This window comes from Drosophila kikkawai, chromosome X (genome assembly GCF_030179895.1).
Source record: "Drosophila kikkawai strain 14028-0561.14 chromosome X, DkikHiC1v2, whole genome shotgun sequence".
Taxonomy (NCBI): domain Eukaryota; kingdom Metazoa; phylum Arthropoda; class Insecta; order Diptera; family Drosophilidae; genus Drosophila; species Drosophila kikkawai.
In genome coordinates this window covers 1417087-1439855 of record NC_091733.1, presented here as the reverse complement: position 1 = coordinate 1439855, position 22769 = coordinate 1417087, and the positions used below count along the sequence as shown (strand labels likewise).

The 22769-nt window shown below is 47.4% G+C and overlaps 1 protein-coding gene and 1 long non-coding RNA gene across 3 annotated transcripts in view; one reads left to right on the top strand and one right to left on the bottom strand.

Moving 5' to 3' along the window:
• The window catches only part of kl-3 (dynein heavy chain 8, axonemal kl-3), a 654155-nt gene that overhangs the window by 121448 nt on the left and 509938 nt on the right, over positions 1-22769 (top strand). The window lies entirely within an intron of this gene.
• On the bottom strand, positions 10742-11195 carry LOC138929134 (uncharacterized). The gene is made up of 2 exons (XR_011445575.1): positions 11153-11195; positions 10742-11081 (listed from the first exon to the last, which is right to left on the bottom strand). It is a non-coding gene; the product is annotated as an uncharacterized lncRNA (long non-coding RNA).

Sequence of the window (22769 nt, the reverse complement as noted above, 5' to 3'; positions counted from 1 at the left end):
GCATATGGAGATTGATATGCAGGAACCGCACGAAAAAAAAAACGCCCACCATAACCTAGCTAAAAAATCAAAACTAGCTAAAATATCGGCTCGACCAAAAACTAGCGGCGACTAAAAAAAGTAGCTAAAAAAATAGCTAAAGGAGGCCAATGGAGATGGATATACAAGAACCGCACGAAAAAATATCGCCCACCAAAACCTAGCTAAAATATCCGCTCGACCAAAAACAAGCGGCGTATAAAAAATGGTTAAAAAATAGCTAAAGGAGGCCAGTGGAGATTGCTATCCTATATTTCCAGGAACCGCACGAAAACCTAACACCGCCAACAAAAATATAGCTAAAATGAGGAAAATAGCTGTCTTGCTTCATGCGGAGTTGCCTTAAACGGCTCCCCACACAAGTAGGTCCGAAGAGAGGGATAACTTCAAGGGTGCGGTTTTATTCTGTGAATACATTAAATTAGCCTAATACATTTTTAAACTAACTTAAGCTTACCGCAGTGTGCCCTCCTACAATTCACAAGACAATGAAAAGACACAATTTAGGCGGCATTCACAGTGGCGATATTAGTAGGCCCCTACTTCATGGGCCAAGAAATCCATACAACATCGGATAACTTACAAAATACTAGAATTTCCTTCCAACACTTATTCTACCTATCGATTACAATGTTTGGCCGTCGACATCCCCGACCCCGTGAAGAACCGCTTCACTCAAATCCAAAACTGCAAGTTTCGAGACAGGCCGCAACATTGTCCGAGATAGTCCGTTGTCGCTCACGCGCACACTGGCGCGTCTGACGACTCCATCAGCTCCGCTGTAGACCTCCTCCACGATGCCCTTGCGCCACTCTCGTCTGGGCAAGGCAGGATCGCAGACGAAGACCATATCGCCCTGGCGGATGGACGGCACCACTTCTCGCGGCGCACAAGCGTAGGCAGGTACTCCAGGACCCACCTCCTCCAGAAACGGTCTCGCAGCATGCGAGCAATCCTCCACTGCTTTCGCGTAGAACCCTCCTTGGGCAGCTCCGCCTCCAAACCAGGCGTATTCGGCAGGTTAGCTGCTCCCTTGAGCAGGTCGTTTGGCGTCAACGGCGCCTCCTGGTCCGCATCCACCGGCAAGTGGGTGAGCGGACGCGAATTGACCACATTCTCCGCCTCGATCAGTAGACTTCCAATACGTGATCCCTCGGCGCGACTTCCTTCAATGTATGGCGCAGCACTCGCTTGACGCACTGCACCATCCGCTCCCATACTCCACCCTCGGACGGGTTCGATGGGCAATTAAAGACCCATTCAATGCTCCTGCTGGATAACTCACTCTGTATTCTCTCCGTCTCGAACACGTCTCCGAATCGTCTGGCCTCCCTGTCAGCTCCCACGAAGTTCTTGCCGTTGTCACTCCGCAGTCTATGTACCGGTCCTCTACGGCAGACGAAGTTCCTGATCGCAATTATGCAGGAATCCGTCGACAGGTCATGCGCCAGTTCCAGATGAATCGCCCTTGTCGTCAAACACGTGAACAAGGCGACCCAACGCTTCTCTCGGTGACGGGCAACAGTCACCAGCAGTGGTCCAAAGTAGTCCAATCCAGTATATTTGAATGGCCATCCACCCGCTTCCAATCGATCCTCTGGAAGGGGTGCCATTATCGGCGGCATCGGCCGCGTTCGCTGCAACTTGCACTCGTTGCACGACGAGATCACCTCCTTCAGCATGCGCCCCATCTTCGTGACCCAGAATCTCGTCCGGATCTGAGCAATCGTCGCATCCACGTTTTGATGCTTCATCTGGGCGTGGAAGTGTCTCACAATCATCTCAGTAAGACTGTGCCTGTGTGACAGTATCACAGGCCTCCTCGCACTGTACGGCATGCACAGCGCGGCATCAACTCTGCCATGAACTCGCAGAACTCCATGTTCATCCATGTACGGCGCCAGACCTCGAATCTCGCTCGAGCTGGCGACTTCCTTTCCGCGTTTCGCCGACCTCATCTCATCGGGAAACGATTCCAATTGGGCCTGCCTGACCAGCAGGTTCTCCGCGGCCTCACACTCCTTTGCAGTGAGTCCGTATTCCTCGAGCTCGCTTCTCTGTCTGCGGCACCAACGCGCAAACCTCAAGACCCAGGCTGTGGTCCTCACCAGGCGGCTGAAGCTCGAGAATCTCTGGAACGGAATGACAAATTCATTTGTGCCCACCAATGTAAACTCACTCGGCATCTCCTCGTCATCAGATGCATCCGGAACACGCTCAGTTCCCTCCTCAGGCACTGGCCAGCCGCTCGCTGGCTGCCTCAAAAATGCGGGACCGCTTAGCCACCGGGATTCCGGGCTAAGGTCCGCCTTGTTCTGCGACCGCGTCGCATCATCCGCTGCGTTGTCAGCTGTAGGTACCCATCTCCACAGGGAAACCTCCGACGACTCCAAAATCTCCGCCACTCGGTTGCCAACAAACTGCTTATACCGGCGGTGGGTGCTGCCGATCCATCTCAGCACCGTTTTTGAGTCCGTCCATAATACCGTCTCGCTGATGTCCACACTGTGCTCCTCCTTGATAGTGTTTATCATTCTGGTTCCAAGAACCGCTGCCTGCAGCTCCAGCCGTGGGATTGACATCGTTCTCATCGGCGCGCACTTCGTCTTTGCGCACACGAAACTAGCCAGCACTTTGCCATCCTCGTACATGACCCTCCAATAGGCCACCGCCGCGAATGCAGATTGACTCGCATCCACGAACACGTGCAACTCGATGGTCCGAACTGCTCCATGCCCAAAATAGTGCCGAGGACATCGGAACTGTCCCACGGCGTCCATCTACCTGCGCCAGGCAGCAAAGGCTCTGCCTATCTCCTCCGGTAGTGGTTCGTCCCACTGGATCTTCTGCCTCCATATCTCTCGCAGCAACAGCTTCGCTGTAATCATCAGGCAGCACAGGAATCCCAATGGGTCGAATGTTGACATCAGCAGGCTCAAATACTCCCTCTTTGTAGGGACTCGATCTCCACTTAGAACGCTTTCTGGCACTCGATGATACTCCACGTTGAATCTGAAGTCATCCGTTGCTACCTGCCAGCGCATTCCAAGGATCTTCTGCTCAGCCTCACCCCATCCGACGCTCTTGACTCGTCCAGGTGGTCCCAACGCCGCTTCCACGATGGGTGAGCTGGATGAAAACTGGCATAGTTCGAAGCCAGCCTCCGCATGTATCTCCTTCACTCGGGTAGATACCGCAATAGCCTCGCTCTCTGTAGCGAAACTGTCCACATAGTCATCAACATAATGGTGGTCGATGATGGCCTTGACTGCCCTCGGATCTGAATCCCGAAACTTCAGGGCATTCAGCGTCTTCACGTAATGCGCAGTGCTCGGCGAGCAGGCTGCTCCAAACGTCATTACGTTCATCTCGTACACATCCGGGTCTCGATCGTCGTTGCCATCTCTCCAAAGGAACCGTTGGGAACATCGATCCTCGGGTCGGATCAGCACTTGGTGGAACATCTCCTTGATGTCACCGCAGACTCCGACTGCTCCTTCCCTGAAATGGAAGAGCACGGCTGGCAAGGGCTTATAGTGCTGAGGCCCCTTGTCCAGCGCCGAATTTAGAGAGGTTCCTCCAACCTTGGCTGCAGCATCAAGCCGGAACTTACCGGGCTTGTTCGGGTTTTCGACACCAAAATGTGGCAAATACCATAGCTTGTCGCTCTTCACGGCGACCTCATCCGGCTGCAGCTTCCTCGCATACCCTTTGGACACGTAATCCTTGATGATACGATCGTATTCCAGCGCCAACTGCCCGTTGCGCTTCAACTTCTTCTCTACGTTGATCAGCCGTCTGTGCGCCATCTCGTAGCTCCGTGGCAGCACAGCGTGGTCGTCCTTCCAGAGTAGTCCCGTCTGGTAGCGACGCCCCACTTTCACCGTGGTGTCTTCGAGGATCCTTTGTGCCCGCGCGTCATCGCTTGCTGCGACCTGTGGCGCGAGCTTCACACCAAAGCTTTCCATCTCGAAGTAGTCCTCTACCATCTTTTCCATCGCATCTTCCATTGACACGGCTAGAAGGCAGGACCTCGGTGACGGCGTAGTCGATTGTCCACGATTGGCCCATACACAACCCATCCAAGCTACGGTCCCTCTCTGGCAAACCGCCTCGTCCTAAGTGGCAATCCCAAATGTCCATGGTCCAGTCCGATGAGCAACTTCGGCACCGCGTTGCTGTAGGGCTTCATCGGCAGACGCGCATCCTTATGCACGCCCTGGACATCTCGCCGACATAACGTCTGCATCGGCAGACTCAAACTCGAAACGGCGTACACGTTCCTCAACGCGTGGCGAGTGGGCTTCCCAGCTCCACTTATCTCTAGACTCACCACGTTGGTGGGCTCTCTACTGGCCCTTCCTCCAAACCATTGAATGTTAAGCTGTCGATGTTCGCCTCGCACTCCCAGATCCCTCCGCAACTCGTCATCGATCATCGTGACGGAGGATCCTTCATCCAGAAGCGCGTAGGTATCTACCTGGCGACCAGCTCCGTACAGCGTTACTGGCAGTATACGGAACAATAGTCGGCCTCCCTCGGCGTCAATGCAGCTTAAGTTCCTTTGCACAGGTGCCTCCGCTGGCTGCGGGACTCTTCTCTCCAGGCTATTTCTGAGAACCGCCGGCTCCTGGCTCCTCTCGTGGTCCCTGTAACCACCTCGTGGCGAAGACCTTCTTTCCGGGCTGCGTCTGGAAACTGCTGACTGCTGGTTCCCACCGTCGTGGCGCCTGAAGCCACTTTGCTGCTCCGGCCATCTTCGCCCCTCGTCCGCTCCATGTAGCAGACGGTGATGCATCTGGCGGCATCCGTTGATTCGGCACTCGCCGTGCCCATTGCAGGTTCTAGCTGTATGACCAATCCGTAAGCATGTGAAGCAGAGCCGATGCCTCTTCACCATGCTCCACCTTGTCGATGGTGGGGCAACCTCCATGCCGATCATCCCGCTGCTCGCATCCGTTCTGGTCGACGCTCGCATGCAGGACTCGACGCCTCGGCTCCTTTCCCTCGACGTCCAAAATCGTACACACGATGTTTGCGTACTCCTGTAGCCACGTGCTGAAGTGCGCTACAGTGGGAAAGGGCTCGATCGATGCAGCGTGCCTGGCCCAATCCACTCGCTTGCTCGTAGGAAGCTTTGCCACTAGCTCCTCCATGAGGGTGGGGTTCCCCAGGTGCTGCTCCGCCTTCGCTGACTGCAAGAAGGCCGTGAGGTTACTCACTCGGGTTGCGAAGGGGACGATCCTCGCCAGGTGCTGCTCCGAAATCGGCGGCACCTCTCGCACGCTGTTCAGCTGGCTGCGTATAAGCTGCTCCGGTCGGCCAAACCTAAAGCGCAGCTGCTCCATCACGGCGCTGACGTTCCCAGGGTGAATCAGTAGCGACTTCACTGTCTCGCGTGCTTCATCCTTCAGCGCCTTCAACAGCCTCTGGTTGTTCTCCAGGTCTGTGCAGTTGTATGCTTGGGTCGGCTCCACAAATGCACAGTTAAATATAGGCCACTCCTCGGGCTGCCCTCCAAATACAGGCAGGTCCGGAAGCCTTCTTGGCCCATTCGCTCCTTGGGCTCCATTCGGCGTCATCGAGGCGTAGGATCCAACAAATGGCGATGCTGTTGCCACGTTGTGGATGCTCCCGCCCGGTAGCACGAATCCATGCGCCGTCTGCGCAACACTCGTAGCACACAGTGGCTCCACTAGATGATTGCTAGTCGTTAGCAATGGCGGTCCACTCCAATATGGCGGCTGCGTGCAGGCCGTACTGCTCGCACCGACACAGCTATGTGGGACAGGCCCGACCCTGTTAGTTGGGGCCTCACCGTTAGATGTGGCTACTGGCGGCCCGCCCCAAGATGGCGGCCGCCCCGACGCTTCACTGTTGGCGCCATTTGCGCTTGGGCCAACTGCGATTGGCGCGCGTTTGGCGGTGCTCTCACTGTTCAGGACTTTAACCTGCCTCAGCTCATTCTCCAACGCCGTAATCCTCTCCATAAGGTACGACGTGAGTGACTGGCCTTCCTCCCGCACTGAACTCGCAGCTGTGACAGCAGTACTCCTCGGTTGGGACGCTACTGTAGTCACCGTAGTGGCTGGGCGAGAAATGGCCGCCGCCGTGGTTATGTTCACTTGCGGCCGGTTTCCCGCTCCACTACTCGCTGGCTGCTGATCCGCTCGCGTTGTTGTAGGGGTGGCTTCCCCTCCGTTCAGCCGGGAACTCCTTCTGGGGGAATGCTGCATCCCAGGTTCAATATGGCGCTGCCTCAGCGCGCTTCAAAATGGCGACCCTTGTGCCGCTGCCTGCGTCACACCGACGCTTGACGCTCCTTGCGCCTTCTGTCCGCTTGCTGCGGATACCTCAATTGACGCTGACTGCGTCTCCGTTCGTACCCAGTGTTCGGCGCTGGCTGCGCTCCTCAATGTCGCTGACTGCGACTCCTCTACTGGTACGGGAATGTGCGCCTGGCGCTCCTGCGCCACCGTCCGTACCCAGTGTTCGGCGCTGGCTGCGCTCCACTATATCGCTGACTGCGACTCTGCTACTGGGACGGGAATGCGCTCCTGGCAACTCTCTAGCTGGGCATCAGACCATCCAGCGCAAGTTGCCCTTGCAGTCTCCCTAGGACTGCGAATAAAAGGAGTTGTCTTGCTTCATGCGGAGTTGCCTTAAACGGCTCCCCACACAAGTAGGTCCGAAGAGAGGGATAACTTCAAGGGTGCGGTTTTATTCTGTGAATACATTAAATTAGCCTAATACATTTTTAAACTAACTTAAGCTTACCGCCGTGTGCCCTCCTACAATTCACAAGACAATGAAAAGGCACAATTTAGGCGGCATTCACAGTGGCGATATTAGTAGGCCCCTACTTCATGGGCCAAGAAATCCATACAACATCGGATAACTTACAAAATACTAGAATTTCCTTCCAACACTTATTCTACCTATCGATAACAATGTTTGGCCGTCGACAATAGCTAAAAACTTGGCTTGACCAAAAAGCTAGCTGGCGAAAAAATAGCTAAAAAGAGTGGCGGTATTTGTTGTTAAAAAAATTTTAAAAAAATTTTGGTTTCCTTAAAAAATTTAGTTCCAGGAATTATTTTTATTTTATCTCGTGGGTGGACGATGTTTTTTCGTCGGCACTTTGCCTTTTCAGAAACGTATAGGTGCAGGTGTTTGTGCACGCTTAACGAGCAAAGAGGAGATGAAATAGAAAAGCACTGTATATGCGTATGTATGAAGCTTTGGAGTTTAAGCAATTGGTCAGCGCAGAATAGCGCGAGGGAAGTCAATATGTATGTATGTATGTAGGAAATATGTAATTTTGCTAGGCGCAGAATAGCGCGAAGCTTGCTCAAATATGTATGGAAATATGTAATTTTGCTAGGCGCAGAATAGCGCGAAGCTTGCCCAAATATATTTATGTATGTATGGAATGCGAGAAATAAAAACAACTATATTTATGTATATGTCGGAGATAACCGTTCTTTAGTCCCACCGTAGTCGAGCTAGCCAGTTCTGTTCGCCTGCGCAGTCAAATCGTATCTGTCATCACGCCACTTTTCTTGTGGCCCCTTCAACTTTTCTTACTTTTCACTCAGACGTCAATCCTAGACAATCTCAAGCTGTCTCTCTCACTCTCTCCTATTGTTGCGACAGACGAACAGACCTCACTCAGTAACAGACAGTCTTTTGTCCTTTTCCTGTTACCGACTCAACTGTCATTGCGCCTGCGCACCAGCGACACCTACAGGGCTACCAATACCTGAGCATGCCTAATAATTCTGTTGCCAACGCAACAAGCATTCTAAATTTGCAACTAACTTTCCGACACGGCCATCCTGACAATTCACGCGTCCTCGCGTGACGTGTCTTCTAATAGCTCTAAACATAACAGTAATTTTCATTTATTATTCTCTCTTGTTTCTCTCTTTGGTCTCAACTTAACATTTCATTTTATCCGTTTTATTCATGTCAAATAAGCTTTACTTTTATTTCTTCTCGCCACTTCATTCTGTATCTTCATTCTCTTTTCGTACCAAATCTGTATCTTCTGTTTCTTCTCCTACCACAACTCTTACTCAACATCTCTTCATCAATTTATACAGGCTCTTGCTGCACACTTTGCAACGCTCACACGCACCTCTTGCGTCAGGGCCTCTCTGGACCCTCATAGCCTTATAAATGATTCCACCAACGAGTGCCTCAGTCGGCGATCTCTCGCTTACACTTCTAGTGTTTTCAAATGTTAGTTTGGCGGGATAACCTTTCGAAACCATAGAGTACAAGCGCTCTTCCGCACAAACCCAACAGTTTGGATATCAATTATGGCCAACGCTTCTTGCGTCTTCAAATGTTAGTTTATCGAGATAATCTTTCGCAACCACAGAGTACAGGCTCTCTTCCGCACAAACTCAACAGTTTGGATGTCCATCAGACATTAACTTAGCAGGCTATTCCTTAATACATCAACTAGAGTACACGCTCTCTTCCGCTCAAGTTCAATCGTCTGGCTACCACACGCACATACCACAGTACCGGACTCTTGCCGCACCTTAGCGACGCTTCACACCATCATTCAAACTTAGTCCCTGTGTATGGCACCACCTGCAACCATCTCAATTCAGATTTCCTGCTTTGATTCTATTGTACTTACGGGTGCCTCAGTCGGCGATCTCTCGTATTCACCTGCACCTACCTCAACAGGCAACGCACTGCTCGTGGGCATACTTAAAAGTTCGCTTACCTGACAGATATCTCAAAACATATCGGCCACCATCAAGCTTTTCTATAAACTCTGTTTGGTGCCGTTCTTCATTTTCATTTTCCATCTTCATTTCTTTATCTCTTTCTTTCCTTTCTCTCTCATTCGTAACAATTTCAATTTCCAATTTATCCATTTTAAAATTTAAATTAATCTTGCCTTTGTGCTCTTCCTTTCATAATTTTACCGAACCGGCATAACGTAACTTTAAATTTCTTCCTCTATACTTTTCTCTATGTCATGTGGTGGTATCAAGCCCAAAGGATGGGTCCGATTGGCTTTTCTTAAGGGCTTGCATTGGTTGCACTATTAACTGTGCAGTTCGCCGTAAATTGCAGCCCGCCAAGAGCATCTTGCCATCACCTCTGCGGTCCTGGTATCCAGCCAGATGACTACTTTAAAACTTTATACATGATACAACTTTCAACAATCTTTAAATTTAGTCATTTCCAACAATATTGATAAATCTTGCTGAGTCTATTTGTTTTCCAACCCAAATACATAACGGATTTATAGCCTTGATTAATAATCAACCAAATTAAAGGGACACTACTGGCAGACAACATTGCCTCACCCCTTGTTCAAGCTGAACAAGGGGCAATGTCGCCAGGGGAGCATCTCTGGGAACAAATGTACCTGTCGCCATGTTAATTGTGCTTTTTCTTTTACTACTCGGAAAATAAATGTCAAAGAAGACGGATCATTTGTCATCCTCATCATCATAGCGAACTCTATTTTCTTTTACTGGGAATCCTCTGGAACCGCACTGCCACGGCCCCCGACAGCTTCATTTTTGGTCCTTCGAGCCGGATATTCCAGCGCTTTTTGCCAAGATAAGTACGGTGCCGAAATTCCCATCATATATGTATGTACATACTTGCATATATATGTAGATATATTGCTGCATCCAATTTATTTAAAACTCTACCAACTTGTGCAGTAGTATATATATATGTATATGCATGTGTTTACATAGCTATTATTTGCATACGCATTTGTGTACATTGCCGATCTATGAACATACATATGTACATACATATGTTCATTACTTTTGGGTCACAACTCGGCGGCATTTAAAACAGAGAAAAACACATCCCATCCACAATAAATATATGTACATTTTTTTATCCACTGCACAATAACAAAACAAGGAAAAAAAGGGATAAATAAAGTTATCTCCCTCCTCTAGCTGGCCGATCATACGTGCATACGTACATACATACATATATGCACATATCCATACTAATTGCTGGACCGGCAATTGCATACACATTTATGTACATTGCCGATCTATGAACATACATATGTACATACATATGTTCATTACCTTTGGGTCACAAATCTGCGGCATTTAAAGGGGAGAAAAACACATCCTATCCACAATAAATATATGTACATATGTATTTTCCATCCACTGCACAACAAAAAAAAGATAAATAAAGTTAACCCCCTCCTCCAACTGGCCGATCATACGTGCATACATATGCACATATCCATACTGTTCAGGTCAGGAGCTTATGTTCCCGCCCCCCGCGACTCCGAAGCGCTCCCGCTTCTTCAAAGCTCCTCAGCTCGCTCTCTCGCTCCCGCTCTTCTAGCGGATGCTTCGGCTCTGGCCGATCGTCGCATCGCTGAGCGGCCGCTCCCGCTCTCCTAGCTAGTTTGATCTCCCACTCCAGCTTGTACATTAGATTAATTCCTAATTAGAACTCGAATAAAGCGGATCATACGATTTTGTATATTCTGAAAATAACCACGCCCCCCCGGCCTACTACTATTTCTCTTTGCGTTTGGTGGTGATTTTTTTCTCTTGCGCGATTTCGATATTTCTACTCCGGTGTTCTTTTCACTGACTGCGGCGCGGGAAGTGATTTTTGTGCCTATCTGGAAACTGAAGGAAGTTTTCCCCCCTCGAGCCGAACACTTTGGTCCTCCAGAGCCGGATTTGTGGATTTTTGGATTTCCGGATTTTATTGGATTTTTGGATTTTTGGATTCCGGATTTTTTTCCTTCCACACCAGCAGTTCTCGGCGTTTTATATTTTCCAAGATAAGTACGAATTATTCCGTCGCCCCCTCACTGCCGGTCTTCAGCAGTAGTCCGAACAATTAATTTCGGTCACTCTGCTGCAAGATTAATTTCCGTGTCGACTCCAAGAGCGAGTTTTCCTGACAACGGCAGTTGAGGAATTTTCCATTTCGTTTTTCCATTTCCTACATTTTGCAATTTTCAATCCGTCTCCGTTTTGATCGTCGCCATATTCTTTTTCGTCCGCTTTCCTCTACATATTGGCATATATCCGTACATCAATGTACAAAACGGTTCCGACAGAAAATTAAAATTCATACATACATATGTCCATACATCTGTCTACATAAAGACATTGATTTTATTTTTCACAATATAAAAAGAAAAAATTATTAAGATTCCGATAATAAAAAATTACAAATAATAAAGAATACAGTCCGCTGCTAATATATACACATATATTATTATATTATTCCATATTATATTTTCTCCAGGTCAAATATATATGATTCCATATTATATTTTTCTACATTCCACATACATTTACATACAACATTAAAAAAAATAAAGAGAACCAAGAAAATAAACCATAATAAATAAAGAATAAAATATTAAAACAAAATTTTATAAGCCAGTGTCCGTCTTTTTTCTGAATTTTATTGGTGCGCTATATACATACATACATACATAACCAAGAGCTTTACATTCTTTACAACGAACATTGAATTGAGAAAAAAAGTGCCAGGTGTTCCGATCCCACCATTCCGATCGAATTACTTTTTCCATACAATTAATAATTTTTTGTTAATAATTAACGAATTAATTGCGCATTTAATAATTTTTAAAGTTTTGCACGCGATAAATATCAAGGGTACTCCATATATTTTCTTTGCATTTATTGAGTTATTATTAAATACGAAAATAATAAACAACTCGGCAGTTCCATTCCGCAATTATTTATAAATACGAATAAATTTCGATTCTCGTCGCATTTGCTCCAATTAATATTGGCTCCATTACGAATAAATTTCCATTCTCGTCGCATTTGCTCCAATTAATATTGGCTCCATTACAAATAATTCTACGATTTGAATTTTATTGGTTAATTCCACCATCTACCATCTACCATCCCAGTTCTACGGCATATTCCTGCCATCCATATTCGCTCTGTTTTTACCGTCTCACATTTCTATTTCGGCGATTTTAGTTGACGGTATTGACCACAACTAAGTCTAACATTTGAATTCTACGGCATATTCTTGCCAATCCAATCCAAAAAAATGTCGGAAGGACAAGAACCAATTCCGCAAGACGCGAGTCAGAAGAAGGAGGCAGCGCAGTTAGCGCCTCCAATAGATGGAAGTTCGAGGCGGGAACCGAGTCCGAGAAACACGGGCGCGGGACCGGCAAGTAATTTGAGATCCAAAGCCAAGACCACTTTAGACGTTATTTTGCTTGAGTTCATAGAAACTAGTGACCGTCTTAGCAAATTTGAAAGCCAGATATTTACGGCATCCTCTTCCGAGCCTAACTTGTTTACATTAAAGATCCGTCTGGATCAGACACAAGCCTTATGGGAAAAGGTTGAACGGGAGTATGAAACCGCTTCCAAAACAGCTCTTCGCGAAGGTAGCGGAAATCTTCCGTTACTGCAAAACAAATATGAGCACTGCTATGCGGTGTTCGAAAGATGTGCTTCGAAGCTAAATGAAGACATCGCCCGTATGTCCGTCCCCACTTCACCGCCAAGAACAGCTCCGCCGACAGAGACATTCTCCAGGGGTTGCAGTCTTCCGCCATGCGATACCGAGATCTTTGACGGAGATTATCTGCGCTGGCCCACCTTTCGTGACCTGTTTACGGCCATTTATGTAAACAATTCCAGGTTGACTCCAGTGGAAAAGCTTTTCCACTTAAACGCAAAAACTAGCGGCGAAGCTCACGCCATTGTTTCTAAATCTCCACTGACCAATGATGGCTTCCAATCCGCGTGGTCAGCGCTTCACGATCGTTTCGAAAATAAACGCGCGTTAGTAAACAATCAACTTAAGAAATTATTTAACATGGCGTCCATTGAACGCGAATCGTCGGCAGCCTTGAAGGAGCTGCAAAATACAATCCAAAATTGTCTAACATCGCTGAGAATTTCCGGCCTTTCTACTGAGAATTGGGATTGCCTCCTTGTTTATTTGTGCTCCACAAAACTTCCAAAGCTGACGCTTTCATTATGGGAGCAATCCATCGAACAAAAAACCGAAATTCCTACGTGGCCGGAACTTGATTCATTCCTAACAGAGCGCTATAGAACTCTGGAAGCCATAGATTCTCTCCAGCCTACTGTGACACGTTTTCGTTCATCTAAACCGATAAGTTCCAACCCATCGCCACGAGTACTACAATCCTTTAGTACGAGGATTCTACATACGTCCAAAAGATGCGATTTGTGTTCTGCAGAGAACCATCCAGTGCGTTTGTGTCCACGCTTCCTTCAGATGACGATAGTCGATCGATCATCTTATATCCAGAAAAAGCAGTTGTGCTTAAATTGCTTTGCAAGCGGTCATCCACTCCGTAATTGCACAAGCGCCCACAATTGTCTTACTTGTCACGGTCGGCATCACACTTTGTTGCATCCAAGCGACTCATCTTCTAGTGTTCCGATTCCTCGCGATGACACCCGACAAATATCTCCACCTATCCAACGGATTTCGTCGTTCTCTACACGAGTGACCAATGCGGCCGACTCCTTCAACTACTGGGTTCCATACAACGACAACAAAAGCAGACGTTCCCGAGGTATTTCATCCTACCAATGCCGAGTCTGTCAAGGGAACCATCCTCTTCGGAAGTGCCACCGTTTTCTTCGGCTTGATGCGAAGAAACGGCTCCAGGCAGTCATCGACAGGAAATACTGCGTCAACTGCTTGGCCCACCACCATTCTGGAGGATCTTGCCGTAGTAACGACCGATGCCAGTCGTGTGGACAGGATCATCACACACTTCTACATGCCGACGACCGCTCAGCGACTCCAACACTTTCTCGAGCGAAGGACTTCTGATATTTTGCTGCGTATCCTCGCAAGGGGGGGAGAATGTTCAGGTCAGGAGCTTATGTTCCCGCCCCCCGCGACTCCGAAGCGCTCCCGCTTCTTCAAAGCTCCTCAGCTCGCTCTCTCGCTCCCGCTCTTCTAGCGGATGCTTCGGCTCTGGCCGATCGTCGCATCGCTGAGCGGCCGCTCCCGCTCTCCTAGCTAGTTTGATCTCCCACTCCAGCTTGTACATTAGATTAATTCCTAATTAGAACTCGAATAAAGCGGATCATACGATTTTGTATATTCTGAAAATAACCACGCCCCCCCGGCCTACTACTATTTCTCTTTGCGTTTGGTGGTGATTTTTTTCTCTTGCGCGATTTCGATATTTCTACTCCGGTGTTCTTTTCACTGACTGCGGCGCGGGAAGTGATTTTTGTGCCTATCTGGAAACTGAAGGAAGTTTTCCCCCCTCGAGCCGAACACATACAAATTGCTGGACCGGCAATTGAGCATCAGCAGCTAACAGCGTCGCTGCACCCGAACACAAACAAAGTGAAACAAACAGAATTCAAAACAAATTAGCGTTTTTTTTGTAATAGTTTTGATTTGTTTATTCTGTGTAAATACATATGTATGTAGGTACTGGCCGCCAAGGTTGCGACACTATTACCATACGCGGTTTAGTCTGTTAACGAGCCGTTCACACTTGGGTGCTTTTTTTTTATATTTTCTTGGGTTTTTTTTTGGGTTTCAATTGTGTACGAATTTCGAATAATTAATTCTACACAATTATTTTTCCCCTCTTCGTACCCAAATCGATAAAAACCTTTTTCGACTATTGTTTTTATTTTGTAATTCCTTTGAAAGCGATAGCATTCTTTTTCGATTAATTTTGTTTTTCGCGTTATCCAGCGCCCCCATATTAAGTTGAATCGAGTACATCCTTGTCAACGCGTCATCCAGCGTTCCCGTATTAATTGGCAATCGATAGCATTTTTTCGATTAATTTGTTCTACGCGTTATCCAGTGCCCCCACATCTTTTAAACCGAGTACATCCGTGCCAGCGCGTTATCCAGCGCCCCCATATCGTTTGAACCGAGTTCATCCGTGCCAAACGCGTCATCCAGCGTCCCCGTATTAATTGAGAATCGATAGCATTTTTTTCGATTAATTTCTTCTACGCGTTATCCAGCGCCCCCATATCTTTCAAATCGAGTACATCCGTGTCAACGCGCCATCCAGCGTCCCCGTATCCCTCAAATCGATAACCACAATTTATTTACGCTTATCCAGCGTCCCTGCACTTATTCCAAATCGATAAATATAATTTTTTCGATTAACTCTGTTTTCCTGCACTTATCCAGCGTCCCCGTATCCCTCAAATCGATAACCATAAATTGTGAACGCTTTATCCAGCGTCCCTGTATTGATTTAAAATCGATAACATCCTTTTCGAGTATTATTTGTTTATTTACGCTTATCCAGCGTCCCTGCACCTATTCCAAATCGATAAATATAATTTTTTTCGATTAACTCTGTTTTCCTGCGCTTATCCGGCGGCCCCAACAAGAGTTTAACATGGAAAACGGCGACAGTGAGGAACCAAAACCCCTTCTGACCGTTTCTACAGCGGAGGCGTCTTCCAGAGGCAGGGCAACGAGTGAATCCTCTGTGCCTTCCGAAAGCGAAAATCCCTGTCGAAGCAAAAGCCCATTAGCAACCACCACTCCACGTAAATCTACGAGCACGTCGCTCGAAGTTCCACCGCCTGCACCATCCACAAAGGCCGCGAAATCAGTCGTGTCTTCCCAGGTCACTAGAGCAACTGAAAGAAGGGCTCAAGCTGAGGGAGACAAGGCCTTGGTGAAATTCATGACCATAACCGATAGGATGGGTCAGTTCGAAGCCAGATACAACACCCCGACTGACCAAGGTCCGTCCATCCACACGAGTAGGGTTCGACTCGAGCAGATCAGGGCCCTCAGGGACAAGGTGGAAAGGGAGTACGAGACGTGCTCCGAAGTACTGGCCAGTGTAAACTGCAAGTACTCAATAACAGTCATGCAATCCAAGTATGGCTACTGTTATACCGTTTACGAGCGGTGCGCAGCAAACCTCAATGAGATCATTGAAGATTCACGCGCGCCACAGTCTTTTCAGTCCTCCAATCGGACGCCGTCTCAGGGCGGATGTCGCCTACCTCCAGTCGAGTGCGAAGTTTACAATGGTGACTATGTTCAATGGCCCACATTTCGGGACCTTTTTTCAGCCATCTATATACGCAATCCTCGGCTTTCAGAAGTCGAAAAACTGTTCAATTTCAATGCAAAGACTAGTGGCGAGGCCAAATCCATTGTGGCCTTATCTCCGTTGACCAATGATGGTTTTGAGTCAGCGTGGAGAAATTTGCAGAATCGGTTCGAGAATAGGAGGCTACTGGTCAACAGCCAATTGAAGATTTTGTTCAATTTGCCTTCTGTTGCCCAGGAATGCGGAAAATCCTTGAAGCATTTAGAGAGCACAATCCAAGGTTGTTTAACGGCCCTGCAATTAGCAAGGGTCGAGACCACGAATTGGGATTGCCTGCTTGTTTTCCTGTGCTCTTCCAAGTTTTTTAATTATTATTTTTTTTTAATTATTGCAAGACGTTGATGCACTATGTACAGTACATATCAAGTGGAACTTGCGACACCAAGCACGTGCTTGTTTTGTTAGTAATTAGTAAAACGCGAAGGACTTAAAAAAAAAGGATGCGGGGGGACTACTACTGGCGTACTGCCGGATTGGTTGCTTGCATGCGTAAGTCAGTTAAGATTGAAGTTTTTAGTTTTGGGAGGCTATCAACGTTAGATATTATTGTGTACAAATCGTTATAATTTGCACAGAGGACTCTAAAGGGTTCATGCAGTTCAAAGGATGTTCTACAGTGGGGCAAAACTAATGGTAAAAAGGATCTAGTGTTTCTTATTGGTACGTGAAAATTTAGCTGACCGAGCAAGTCAGTACTTCCCACGTCACCACGGATTAAGTTGTATATGAATGTAATACCTAGCATGGTTCTACGATCAGATAAGGGGGGTAAGTTAATTAGTAAGAGTCTACTAGAATAAGACGGTAACCTCTGGTTTGCATCCCAGTTTAAACCGCGTAAAGCGAAAAGTAAGAAGTTCTTTTGAACCGATTCTATGCGTTTACTATGGACGCCATACTGAGGGCTCCAAACGCAGGATCCATATTCTAAGATAGGACGAACAAGTGAAGTATATAACGTTTTTGTGACATAGGGGTCATTGAATTCCTTAGACCACCGTTTAATGAAACCAAGCACGCCCCTGGCTTTATTCACCATGCACGAAATATGATCGATAAAGTCGAGTTTAGGATCCAGCCGGACACCTAAATCATCAACTATATTAATTTTTTCCAAAGAGCAGCCGTTTAGCGTATAAGTTGCAGGCTTAGGAGTGACACGGGAGAATGTCATTAGCTTGCACTTAGAGCCGTTTAAGTTTAATAGGTTCACGCAGCACCATGTTTGAAAATTGTTAAGATCTGTCTGTAAGTCTGATTGGCAAGTAGCATCATTATATTGCACACAAAGCTTGACGTCATCAGCATACATAAGTACTCTGGAGTTGGTCAAAACTTCGGGCAGATCGTTGATAAATAATGTAAACAGTAGGGGACCCAAATGACTCCCTTGCGGGACGCCAGATGTAACCCTAAGAACATTAGATAGTTTATTTTCGAAAAGGACCTTCTGCGTCCTGCCATTTAGATAACCTGAGATCCAATTAAGAAGATCAGTCGGGAATCCCATTAAATCGAGTTTCCGAACAAGAAGGGAATGGTTAACAGAGTCAAATGCTTTACTGAAATCAGTATAGATTACGTCTGTCTGAAAGTTATTTCGGTATCCCTTTATAATAAAGGAAGTAAGCTCCAACAGATTCGTTGTAATTGATCTTCGCCGAATAAGACCATGTTGACATGGAGAAATAATTGACCTACACAGATGCTGCAGATGAGGAGTAATAACATTTTCGAACAGTTTAGGGATGGCCGACAACTTAGAGATACCTCTGTAATTGTTGGCATCCAATTTGCTACCTTTTTTGTGGAGAGGAATAACGAATGATTCCTTCCAAATAAGGGGAAAGTGGGAGGTTTCTAAGGATAAGGTAAACAATTTGAGAAGTGGATTGCACAGGGCTTCGGCACAATTCCTAAGCACACAGCCTGGTATTCCGTCGGGACCTGGTAAAAAAACTGGCTTAACACGATGAAGATCCCTAAGAAGAGAGCTTTCGTTAATGGTAGGACTGAAGATTTGGTTCGATTTGGGAATGATGTAAGGATAAGCCTGATTTGGGTCTATTGAGTTGGAGTAAGTGGTTTCAAAAAACTGAGCAAAAAGATCGGCTATAGCCTGATCATTTTCTGCTGTTGAATTACCAAAAGAGAGCGAGGACGGACGAGTAATGGATTTACGCTTGGATTTAACAAAATTATAAAACTGTTTTGGGTCCTCAGAAAACTTTGACATTGTAACGACTTACCACTGTACTTCGCTATTTAAGAGAGGGCGCAAGGGATTAAATGCAGCGGCACTTGATGAGCGGGGGGGCAACGAGCAGGAGAGCGAGAGATAAGCGCTGAGTAGAACCGTTTATAGCTGTCGCGGCAACGCAAACAACAACAAACGCTAAAGGCACAAAAGGGAATGCAAAAAGAGCAAAAAGAGCAAAATGCAAAGCAACCGCAGCAGCCCAAACTAAAATGCAATTTAAATTGAATTAAATAGCACAAAATAAACAAGTAGCATGCACACGCGAAGTGAACGGGAATTATTTGAAACACCAAATATTAAATGTTAGTAAACCCCGGAGGTTTATAGACAAATTCTACACAAATCGGGAGCGCAAGAAAAAAACACGTCCGTTCACTTTGAAGGAAGGATGATATCATATGATATGATGATAGTTGCCAAAACTAACCTTGTCTCTTTGGGAGCAGTCCCTTCTAAGTAAGTCTGAGATTCCACTCTGGGCTGAATTCCAGGCCTTCTTAAAGGATCGTCATCGAACGCTTGAGGCGATTGAAGAGTTCAAGCCGAACGCGAGCGTTCAATCCAGGGCACTGAGGGCTGACAATAGCTCGCGGTCAATCCAGACCTTTGAGAACAAAGTTACGGTAAACCCGCAATCCTGTAAACTCTGCGCACAGGAGAACCATCCAGTCCGAGGATGCCCTCTATTCCTACGCATGTCAGTCGCAGATCGAGAGAAACATGTAAAACAGCAGAAGCTGTGCTTAAACTGTTTCGCAAGAACGCACCTGCTCCAGGACTGCAACAGCACGCATAATTGCTACACCTGCAATGGTCGTCATAATACTCTCCTGCATCGAAGCAGCCCTCCGCCAGTCCATTCAGTGGTTATGCCTGACCAACAGTCCCATCCATCCACAGCAATCCAGCAACATATACAGTCCACTCCATCGACGAGTCAAGCGAATGTGCAAACGTTTCTTGCCGTTAACACGCAAGGGGTCCTACTGAGTACGGCATTGATAGATGTTTGCCATTTGGGCATAAAATACTCCGCACGGGCACTCATTGACTCAGGTTCCGAGGCAACCTTCATCTCAGAACGGTTGTTCAACCTAATAAAGTTACCGTATGAGTCCATCCAGGCTCCAGTTTCGGGGGTCAACCTTTCCGTTGCCGCTCAGCCTCGTAAGCGTTGTCAATTCAACATAGGTTCTCCCGTCAAGCCCCATATCCAAATTGAAACCTGTGCGTATGTGCTACCACAGTTAGCCGGGAATCTCCCATCCTACACTATACCAGAGGATTCATTAAAGGATCTTCCACCTCTGCAACTAGCAGATCCAGATTTCTACCGGAGCTCGCCGATTGACGTGCTTATTGGTGCCGATATCCTGCCATCAATCATTCTCAGAGGCTCCCATTCCAATATTTGTGGAACATTCCTTGGTCAAGAGACCATATTCGGGTGGACTCTTTGCGGTCCTATTGCAACGAGTCCCATAAGCAGAATCTGTTCTTTTTCAGCCCGATTAGCAGTGACCGAGTTCAAACCAGACAGCATCCTCACAAAATTTGGGGAGGTGGAGGATGTTCCAGTGAAGTTGGTAAAGGAATCCACCTCGGTTTGCGAGGAGAACTTTATCCGATCCACCAAAAGAAGTGAGGATGGAAGATATTTTGTTTCGTTGCCCTTTAAAGAGCCGGACAATATTAAGCTGGGACATTCCAGACCCATCGCACTAGCTCAGTACCTCCGAAATGAAATGCGATTGAGTAAAATCCTTCCAGTGAAGGAGCAGTGCGACTCAGTCATTCAAAAGTATTCAGATTTAGGTCATATGCACCAAGTCTCTCCAAACGACTCCAGCAGTTTGCATCACGCTGTCTTTAAACCAGATAGCACCACGACGAAGGTTCGCGGCGTGTTCAATGCTTCCAATCCCTCATCAAACGGGAACAGCCTCAATGATATCCTTCATGCGGGGCCTGTACTACACTCCGATCTGACTAGTCAGATTCTAAAATGGGTTTTTTTAAACTATGTGTTTAGGGCGGACATCACCAAGATGTACCGGCAAATTCGGACAGTCACCTTCGGCGTAAACTGTGCGCCCTTCCTGGCCATCAGAGTGTTACAGCAGTTGGCTCAGGACATCCGAGGCCAATATCCTTTAGCCAGCGACATCATCTCGAACTCTACGTACATCGACGATGTGCTCGCAGGGGGTCACACTCAGCAGTCGGCGATAACTGCCTACACCAAACGAGAGGTCTTATCTCAGATAGCCAAGCTTTTCGACCCAGGCTGGGATCAACCACTCCCCACCGACCTCGTAACCCAGTGGCAAGAGTTCGTAAAAGGGTATCCAATTCTGAGGGAAGTTCGTAGTCCGAGATGGGTGCGTTTCCATCCTGCAGCCAAATTGCAGTACCTGGCGGTTTGCCATTTGTCACAGGATGCGTATGGGGCTGCCATTTTCGTCCGAGTCGAAACGACTGACGGCTGTTGTACCCATCGGCTGACATCCAAAGCCAGAGTTGCTCAAGTCAGGTCCATATCCATACCCCGCCTGGAGCGTTTTTTTTCCCACCTTCGACAGCTACAACACGGGGCGTCATCCGACGACCAGCTGCGAAAATTATTCGCCTCCCAATGGACGGCCCCATTGACCATAGTGACTCCTCAATAGATTAGTCCTTCCAATTGACATGTACTAGTCCTAAGTTGTGTCATCCAACGTCGTCGTTCCGTCCACGTGTCTTGTTCATCCTCATCCATAACACTTCATTTTCATATTTATCCATCTCTCTTTTTAACTTAGATCCGTGTATACAATGGCTCCAACGACCCACCAAAATCCTCGTCGCTCATCAGGGAGCAATGTATACAGATGCCGAGTCTGCAGGGGAGTCCACGCTCTGAGGGTTTGCCAACGGTTTCTTCAACTGCCATCGGTGAAGCGGCTCCGCGCGGTACTAATTAACAAGTACTGCGCGAACTGTCTGGCACACGAGCATTCCGGTCGGTCGTGCCGCAGTACAGCGAGGTGTCATATATGCAATGAGGCTCATCACACGCTGCTACACATCCACACTGGGCAGCCTCGCTCTTCGCGACCCCGACAAAGGCGCACCCCACCCTCGGATTCTCGGCCTCAGCGGCAGTCACAGCAGCGCCAGTAGGCGCCTGTATCCGGATCTCGACGGCCCGCCACGCCAATGGATATGTCTCCATCCCGCAGCCGGTCGTGCACGCCTATCCTGGCGCGCACGAGTGTTAGCATCCTCCCGACCGCGTCCGTGCTAATCGGATCCGACCAAAAGCGTTTTGATGTCCGAGCCTTGGTAGATCTGTACTGTCCTGTGAGTCGCATCCACATCTCTCTGGTTAAGGCCCTTAATCTGGCCATCACGGGCATTGGCGACCAACGGGTGTGCACCACCGAGATGCGCTCCAAGGCCTCCAAGATGAGCAAGCAGCTTCTGATGCTGGTGGACGAGCAGATGCAGACACGAACGCCGGGGCAATCGCTGGACCCGAAGGTGCAGGACATGTTTCAAAATATCACATTGACGGATGACCGGTGGTTTCACCCATCTCTGGTGTCGGTTGTGCTGGGAGCGGACGTTTACGCTGACCTGATGCTGCCGGGTATCCTCCCGGGTCAGGACGGCTTGCCGATGGCACAAAATACGACGCTGGGATGGATCCTTTCCGGACGATGCTCCCTCTCGTAGATCGCAAGCATTCCTCTTGCGCGGGGGGGGGGGAGAATGTTCAAGCTGAACAAGGGGCAATGTCGCCAGGGGAGCATCTCTGGGAACAAATGTACCTGTCGCCATGTTAATTGTACGTTTTCTTTGGTACTCTGAAAATAAACTTCAAAGAAGACGGATCGTTTGTCCTTCTCATCATCATAGCGAACTCTATTTTATTTTACTGGGAATCCTCTGGAACCGCACTGCCACGGCCCCCGACAGCTTCACCCCTCTCTGTATTCTTCAAAACCCCTCTTCGTAACTCAATTTAATTTCAATTATCTTCTGTTGTTTATAAACTATATCAATAAATCCTGAATCCTGACGTCGATCAGTCAGTCATTTGAGATTTTCATTCTAAGTTCAGACGTTTTTCTGTCCCTTTATTTTTATTTATCGGAGTTAAATCAGTCACGTAAATTCACAAAAAGAATTCCACATTTGCCTTGCGCTTTCTCTTCCTCTACTCTATTTTAAAATCATACGATTTCAAGTATGTCCATCAATGATGCACTTCAGTTAATTTTTTTTAAATGATTACATCTGCAATAAGTATAGACTACAAACTCTCATCTGAGCAAACAATGCTAAAAA